This window comes from Molothrus aeneus, chromosome 16 (genome assembly GCF_037042795.1).
Source record: "Molothrus aeneus isolate 106 chromosome 16, BPBGC_Maene_1.0, whole genome shotgun sequence".
NCBI classification, from domain to species: Eukaryota; Metazoa; Chordata; class Aves; order Passeriformes; family Icteridae; genus Molothrus; species Molothrus aeneus.
In genome coordinates this window covers 8,723,604-8,733,093 of record NC_089661.1, presented here as the reverse complement: position 1 = coordinate 8,733,093, position 9,490 = coordinate 8,723,604, and the positions used below count along the sequence as shown (strand labels likewise).

Below are 9,490 nucleotides of genomic sequence, written 5' to 3'. Positions count from 1 at the left end.
AGGCTGACATTTGCAAATATTTAATAAAAATTGCAACATTCAGAAACCTCAGGGCTCCCACACTTTCACATTAAAATGAGCAGGTGTTTTAGGTATCTGCTAGCAGTGCTTTTAGTCAATAGTGTCCTTGTCTTATCATAACCTGTGTTACTTAAGCATAACAATTTTCCAATCACATCACACCAAGCAGGAAGCACAGGCTGTCAGCATAAATCTGGATTTCAGGCAGTTATTTAAATAGTTTTTGACATATACTTGCTTCCTATGCAGATAGAAAAGTAAGATGTCCTGAGGATTCACATAAGCTGGAAAGATGGAGAAAGAAGCTGCCTGGCTACGTTTTTTTGCTAGAAATTTCCATTGGAGAAATGTATTTTTCAGGCTGTGCCACCTCAAAGTGAACTAGCTTGTTTAAAATATTTTGAAATGCCTAAGGAAGATGTTTAGAACAACTTACAGCACCTGATAATCTTTCAGACAACACAATGGACATTGTAAATGTCAACATCACCAACCTGGCTTACAACTGCACCATTCCTTATGCTGAATTTTAGCCATTTCAGTCCTAGAAGTCCTATCATTCTTTCAAGAGTGAGAAACCTCTCAGGAAATTTATTTTGGTTTCCAGTGCACTTTAAAAGGTGTGAAGATCTGCACGTGAGCAGCCCCATTCCCACTCCATCCCTGCAGTCACCGTGAGCAGCTCTGCAGGGCCAGCTCCCCACACTGTGGCAATGTCAGCTCTGGTTCTGCGGCAGTGGAAACCATTCCCTGTGCTCTGGGAGAGTTCCTGATGCTGGGGAAAGGCACAGGGACAGAACTGGGCAGAAAAAAGTGCCCCAGGATGCCATTTACACAGCGGGGATTGCAACTGTGCACTGCTGCCAGTCCCAGGGAAATGCCAAGAAAACTGTTCTCACAGAAAGCTGGATGCAGGGAAATTGCAAGCACTTCAATCCCAAGATGTTTGTGTGACTGAATGTATGAAATTTATCTACAGAGAATGCCTAATTTAAAGAGGCACAATATTAGAATTAAATAACACAGTCGTGCTCAGTGGCAGCATGATCAGTATTTTGTGTTCTTTTAAAACATCAGCTCCTGTTTGAAGTCCTGAGACACAGAGGAACTGAGGCCCTTAAATGCTGTAACAGTGTAAGTTAAGAAACAATGAGATCTCACATCTCACTTATTTCTTCTAGTACTGGTATTTCTACCTGAATAGGTCATATGGTTTCTCCTATCAGAACAGTTTGATTTTTTAGCACTATGTTTCAGTCTCTTTACTGTATTTTTCAGACTTTATACTCCTTAGTCTTATTTTTTCAGAGTGAGAAAACCTGATTAAACTATGCTTTAGTCACATGCACATTTTAAATCAAAGGACACTACAGCCAGCACTGCAATAACAAGCACCAGTGGGTGATAAATTTCTTTGGAGGTGAGCTGGGGGTGTTCCTGAGGAGCACAACTGTTATCTGCTATTTTTGACCTGCTACTCCTACTACAATAAAGTCATCTACTACTTGCTCTGCCATGTTCCTTGGGAATGCAGCTCATTTGACATAGTTTCTCATGTCTGTGCTGCAATGCTGAGGCACAGATGATGGCTAAAGGAAGCACTGGAATGTATTTGGGAAGGGAAAATTCAAAAACCTGCAAAACTTGGAGCTTTTTTCCTATTTATTTAAGCAGTAAGTTCAAACATCCTTATCATCTAATTTGGATGGCAGGCATCATTTTCCCTCATCTTAATGTACAGAACTGATGTTTTGGTTTGACACTTGGTTGTTTCAGCATAACAGTGAATAAACGATGACCTACTTTGTGCACTACTGGATAACACAACTGGCTTGTGACAGGAGCTTAGGAAAGGTTTATGCTCCCACACTCTATAAAGAGTGCATTTCTTCTTCATAGAACTCTAAGAACTACATTTAGTAATTTAAACAGTTGAAAACAGTAATGAAAAATACTACAGACTCAGACTATGAGAAGATGAAAATCCATTAAAGAAAATCTATTGGAATAACTTATTAGCAGGGGCTTAGAGTAAAATATATATATAGAAAGGAGTTTCACCCTAGCCTCCCAATGAAATGCCAAAGAAGCCTGAACATGAAATTGGAGCCACCAGCAATCTTGCTGAAATAAGACCTGACTTTTAAAGAGAAAGTTTTTTTATATAGTGTTTATAATTTTAGCCTCTTACTATTGGAAGTCTGCCTGTATACAATTATTAGTGAAACCTTTCACTCCAGGAGATATTCAGTCACTAGTGATAAGGAAATAATCTATTGCATACAGATACATTAACCAAACAAATGTTAAAATGGAAATTATTCCTGCCCATAGACACTCCCATAAGTCATGAATCTGAAATGGAACTGTTAGAGGATCACTCAGCAGAAGAGGCCTCTGCAAAATGGATTTTTAGAAGTGTCAGGACAAACCTAATTCTCCAAATCAGGAGCAGAGTTTGTCAAAGCTTTCATGACTGTAGAGGACAAAAAGTTTCAGGGCACTTTTTAATTCACTTAGGATCATATTAACAAAGCAAGGGCTGAAATACAGGAGACTTCCAAACACCAACATTCAGAGATACACATGGGGAATAAGGGCTGGAAGATCTCTAGCAGAATTTGTTTGTGCAATGCACCATTGCTTCTCTCATATTTTGACAGGAAGACTCAGAATTCATTAGAATATATTTGAATGGCATTTTTACAATTCAAGGTGTACAAAAAGAAGAGAAATATGGGGAGATACAATTATTGGAGTAGATGAACAACAGCCATGAACACCTGAGTTAGGAGAGAAAAAAACTACAGAGAATTAGATGTACTGGAGGCTATTATTTAAAAGTATCCAAGTGCCCTCCAAATCATTCACTGATCTGAGATTTATGAAGAGACAGCCACAGAAACACAACAGTTTATAGAACACAACCTTGGACTGAGAAGAAAATGCAGAATGAAGGCAACCAGTGCATTTCCAGACATCTGATTAATGCAGGCTTTTTCAATTTAAATACTCAAGACAGAAAAAGAGAATGATGAAAACAGAAAGAACTGACCAGAAATAGAAATGATCCCAGAGTAGCAGGTCCTCAGCTAAAAGCATTTGGGGATTTACAGGCAGAAATCAACATGGGCAGAAACCCAGAACTCCAGATTTGCTGGGCAGCTTCATGAAAACTGCATTTATCCCCATGAGCCCCTCTTATTTCTGACATGATTCCAGCTTGCAAAATGTGATAGGTTCTGTGAAGTTACCAAATTTAAACTCTCGTGCAGACTAAAAGAAAGCATCAGGTAGGAAAGCAGACTGATGGCACAGGGAGGGCTCCAAGGGAGCCAGGGCAAGCAGCTCCTGGGTTCTGCAATCTGTCAGACACTTTTTGTATTCCCTGAGTCCCATTTCAGTACTCCACCAACAGCTCATGGTCTTTCTCTCCCTACTCCACCTCCCCCCTTCTTTTTTCTTTAACCAAAAGTCTCAAATCTTGTTTTGCTGCAGGACTATTTGGAGGCTTTATTTTTCAGCTGGTGACAGCCTTTTCTCCAGGCTTCTGGAGAAAAGCTCCACATCCCATAGTTATAAACAGAAATTTGGGGTTTGCTTATCTAAATGGTTAACAAAAAACACCAGCAGCATTTTCAATAAAAATGCTCCAACGTTTTTCACTTTAAGGATAAAAGCGGAAAAAGGAAGAAGATGATTGCAGAACCCATGAAGAATTTCTCCTCTCTTAAAAAAAAAAAAAGAAAAAGCAAACAAAAATATGTTTATATAATTACAGAAGAATCACCAAATTGCAATTTTCCTTTTTTTCCATTATTAACAAGTGCAGAGGAATGAGTGAAACCACAGCTTTGGTACTGGAGGATTAGTTCAGACTTGTGCTCACAGGGCCACTGCTGAGCCTGTGGAAGCACACTTAGAAGGCCACGTGCTGCAGTTTATCTAAATGATCATCTTTCCTTCTTATTTTTTCAAACATTCCCAACGTACTTTCAGAAATTAAATGTTACTGTAATCTTTATAAATTTTCAAAGATGTCTGAGTCCAGGGTGTGGACCAATAAATTGGATTCTGTATCATGAGTCTTATGACTTTTATCACTACATTCTCAGCTGTTAGTGCCAAGATTAAACTTTCAAAAACATCTCAAGCATTTTGAATTAAGCTTGATGAAAACCACCAGCACATACTCTGCCTTCGGTACTGCTTTGTTCTTTGATTTTCTTTTTTTTTCTCTCTTTAAAAAAAAGAAAATTTAAGGTCTTCTTCTATGTAAGTCAAATTTTATACATGGGCTTTTAAATCAAAAGCAATCATATATATGCTCTCATTTAAAACCGTTTTGACTGCAGCACTTTTGCTTTCAGAAAGAAAAAAACAAATACCTGTAAATACAGTAATGTTTTTAAAAAAAAAGAGTGAAATTATTTTAAGTGCAATGTCCTAGTGACAGCAAGCAGCCTTCCACTTTTAACCTGTTTATAAAGCTTAGTTTGAAACCAAATTATTAGAAAAAATATTTCAACATACAAGATCTTAATATATATATATATATATGTGTGTACATAAATTTGTTTTATAATAAATCAGATTAAAAGTGTAAAACCATAGAATATGAGGAGGTCATCACTTACAAGAATTCCATTATGAGATTAATTAAAGAATTACAGCTGCAGTAAAAGGAGGGCAGATTAAATTAAAAACAAATTATTTTGTTTCAAAATCTTCTTCAATTATTTCAACCACCCTTGGTGAAAGTAGCAAGGGAAAAAAGAAACTCTCACATAAAACTGATTAATTCCTTACATTTTACAGGGCTGAATTTTCCTGAATAAACCACAGAGATGCAGTCTTTATGAAATCCATTAGCTATTCAGACTATGCCTTTCCTAATCCAACATTATTACCTGCAGTAATTTTAAATATTATCTTAAGCCCAGTGTAAGATTTCCCATTTATAAATATATCCTCTTTTCAATATTTTCTTTGGGAAACGACTCAGTCCTACAAACATGCATGTGGCTGTAACTTCATAAGGATGTTTATGGAATGAATTTAAAGAAATTTCACAGTGTAGCCATTTTTTTTCCTGGGTTCTGAATGTAATATTTTTCTCTTCTCCAATTAATTCTGCTTTGATGTGATATGATTGCATACAGGCATCCTTCAAAAGAATGCAGACTGGATTTCTCCTGTTCAGTTTAACTTCAGTTTAACTAAGCTTTTGAATCCTTCCTCATGGTTCAGGTGGAGGCATCACAGCTGCAGCAGGAGTGAGTGGCTGCATTTCTTTGCTTCTTGACACTGTGCATCTGTTCCTGCTCTAGCACCAGAAATATGCAGCCTGTTCTCCCTTATATCTCATTTATATTTGCAAGGATTTTCCAGACCACCTCCATTTTGAGTTCTGCAGAGTATTGCTGGATGCATCTTCCCAAGGGAAAAGATTATTGCCATGAAAGAAGTATTTTTTAAACCTCTCCATATAGGTAAGTAATAACTCCTACTGCCAAAGGAAAAATACAGCTTGGAAATGGAATAGAATGTAAAAGAATATTCCCTCCTGTATCTGGAAATCACCCTCCTCACCTGCTGTGAAGATTACTTTCTGTCTTATTTTGATTTAAGTACATTTTCCACACACTGTGTCCTCTTTTACACAAGAGCCTTGCAAAGCCCAGGCTATGGTTGATTTGTAAGACCTGCCAGCTAATAGGGTCACATTTGGTATTGCCATAAACCCAGGAATATTTTTTCCTTGACTATTTTCCCTAAGAATACTGATTTTTAAAAGTAAAATTTCACAAATTTTATGCGGGTAAGAACAAGAAAAAAATCTCCTTAGGACACAACATAGCTGGAAATAATGTTTGTGTAACAGCAGCAATGTCTTTCCAACAGCAGAGAAGTTACCCCTGCAATAGAGTGTCAGCAATGTTTGGTCACATAAGTGATGAAGATTTTGGTGTTTTCTTTTAAAAGTTTAAGGATTTGTCAAATTCCTTTCATTGTAGGACACACACTTTCATTTCCAGTGCTGTCCTATCCATACTAAATCTGCACAAAATGGTGCTCAGAACCAAAATCTGTTTGTCACTCACATTCCCTGGAGGTTGAGTTTTAATTAACTGTATTTTCTATAGAAAGCAAACAATTTTTTAATTCTGTAAAAAATTGTGGAACAAATTTATCCCATCAGCTGTGCTATATTAGAGAAAATTCCTTCTCCCTTCAAGTCTAAAGCTGTGAGTCACAAAACTGAGTCTTAAGTGTTATACTTATCTCTACGTTTTCAGTCTGAAATTGTTCAGAGTAAGGACTGTCATACCTTAAATATAGATCATTTTGTGGAATGTAATTTTACACAGCAGTGGAGCAGTATAGCAAATAAAATGTCAGCCAAGAATGCTCTAGCTTTATGATCCTGGATACATGCTGAAGGAAACACACTTTTTTCTTTGCACTCAAAAAGAAATTTTGCCAGAACATGCATTAAAAGAGGTCAACAGTCCTGCAAGGTGCTGTTAATGCATAAAGTAATTTTCATGCAGTTTCACACTTTCTATCCTAGAGCACTTTGCAAAACTAATAATAAAGAGTATAAAAGATGGACTGAGGGAAGACTAAAGAACTTCACAGGAGCAAACAGGGAAGTATCTCCTTACTATCTTTTTTTAAGTATCACATACAAACACATTTTCATAAAATTATGTTTTTACCTAGAACAGACCCTTGCAATAAGGTTTCATTGTGCTGAAATCTCAACAAAGCAGACTCTGCCTGTTAGCTCACATTAACTGAGTCTTTGGCTGATATTTCCATGGAAGGTATGCTGATCTTTCTAGTAGTGTCAATAGAATCACATTACTGCTCGAGTCATCATTTTCTAAAAGCTATTTGGCAGCTCACCATTCATCCCCTACAGTTAGATTCAACACTGTTTACAGCATCTAATAAACAGAGTTAGTTACATACAAATTAAAGAGATCCTTCATTATTTTTCCTAATGTGGTTAATTTCATAATAAAATGCTGTATCTACTTAAAAATGCAACTTTTTCTTTTTTGACCATGAATCTTAATGCTTTAATTGTGATATCTGAGGTTTTAGTAACAATAAATGCTTTGTCTGCTTGATACAGAGTTCAGTGGTTTAATTAAAGGGGATTAATTGAATTAACCAAATTAATTAATTCAGTTAAACCAAATGCTTAGAAAGACAAGGTTAAAAAGTAGTTGTGTTCTGCTGTTCATTATTGTGTGAGTGTTCACCATCCACTCCAGCACAAAGTCAGCTGGGCTGGGTGGAATCACTGGTGAAAGCAGTTAAACTAACCTTGCTGACTTTACACTGAAATTGGGTTTAATGACACTAATAAACACCAGGATAATAAAAGCAGAAAAAAGAGCAGCTGGAGCACTAACAAAATGAATTATGGCATCACAGCTGAGATTGATAATGAAAACCCCTGGACAGTAACTTCTCCAACTAGTACAGCTGTTTCCAAATAGCCATCTGCCTGGGCCACAAGGCTATTTGATGTGGGGATACTCTTAAATTAACTTAACAGAGCTCAGTTAAGAAATTACAGAAACAGTGTGATAATATCGAAAGCTGATGTGATATTAGCAATATAAACTTATACTGGTTGAAGAAAAAAAATTGAAAAGGGGTAATTCTGCAACTTTCTTTGATGTGATGAAACAGCTGTGTGTCCTAGAGTCCTAAAATAAATGATTTGATGACAGGAAAGCTCTGTGAGAGTGATTAAAAGGAAATTTGTTTTTCCTTTTGAAACAATTGGCAAAGGAAGTCTTACCACTACATAAGTCTCCAAAACAACCTAAGTATAGTTTATAGGAAGATTAAATTTCCTCAGACACAGGAGATTTTTAATCAATTCAACTGTCAAATGACACAGTCCACCCTTAGCCACTATTTTTCTTCGTTGCAGTATTCTGAGAATGGCTTCACCTTGTCCTCTGAAGATGAACTTGTAATTTTCCCCTTTAAGATTTTACATGCATGAAGACTGCAAACTATGACTGTGTAATCCTCTAATATCATATTCATCCTTTTCCACACTGGTGTGTTGTGAATATATAGGTTTGTCTCTCAGAAGTGGGAAACATGCATACCTAACTTTTGCTGGTATCATGGACAATGGAATGCGAGAAAAAACATGCCTTGATGAGATGATAAAAATATTAACAAACTGAAAACAGAGTCCAAGCCACAAACATGAAATTGCAATCACTTAAAAGGCATTAGCAAGCCTGCAAGGTCAACCTCTATCATTATCTCCAGAAATGCAATTTTCCAACAATTAACACTGACAGAATTAACCATGTATTACAAAGAGAAAAATCCATCTTTTATGTTTTGAATTTATGAGAATAATTTTATGATAGGAAATTTGAATTCACTGTTTTCAGATACTTAAAGCCAGATATATCTGTGGTTTCTTTTAAAAAGAAAATATGCCTACATTTTTTAACCGAGTCAACTCAAAATAAACTGTAGTAGAGAGGCTATGAAATCCCACTTGAAGAAAACTGGTTGCTCTGCCAAAATTTTCTTTCTATGTCAGTCAAGTCTGCTGGAAGACAATGTCTCACTGATTTTGTCTTTTCATCATTTTTGTGCTCTGTTATTACATGATTTAATCTTCTAGATCTAAGCTACTAAAACCAAGAATTCTACTTCCCTTACAGCATATGAACACCCCATATATACAAACACATATAAACACAGTTTTTCCTTGCTGTGATGAATGATTTTCTTCCTAAGAATTAATTATTTTCATTTAAATATTCTATAAAAGAGCCTATAAAATATCCCTCAGGCAATTTCAAGGATTGGTGAATAAAACCCAATATTTCATAATTAAAACTGCAATATAAATATAAATAAATGTTTGGAGAATCTACAGAGTCCTTGTAACAAATTCCTATCACCAAAAATTATCACTCTCCTGTCATTCAGGGCAAAGATGATGATCATTATCTGTGTGCTTAAGTGAATGGTAACTTGGCCCTGTCAGTAAAGCCTTGTCCACAAACAGCACAAAAAAATAATACATTACAGTGCCAGAAGCAATCTAGCTTTATTTCTCTTGGCAATTTTTTAGGTTGTTTGAGTTTGTTTTCTATTTTTTTCTTTTTAGAACTGTACAGACCAAATTCTGCTGTAAATAACTACAGGAAAATGCCAATAGAATATTTACCAGATAAAAATCCCACAGTCCAGAAAAATTGTACTACAACCCATCTGGTAACAATCAGCTTTACATGATGAGTAGCTGGTAGGTGTCTAATCCTGCCCTACAAAATACTGTGCCAGCAAATTGTCATAGTTTTCCAAAAGTATTGAATTTAAGCCCTATATTGTATTTTTTCATTGCCACTTTCAGCTGCACAGGCAACTCAAGTAGAGTATTGACTGTACAGGAACAGCAAAGCATTTC

General features: G+C 36.2%; 1 protein-coding gene across 1 annotated transcript in view; it reads right to left on the bottom strand.

The window, feature by feature from the left end:
* The window catches only part of IQCK (IQ motif containing K), a 35,549-nt gene that overhangs the window by 2,904 nt on the left and 23,155 nt on the right, over positions 1–9,490 (bottom strand). The window lies entirely within an intron of this gene.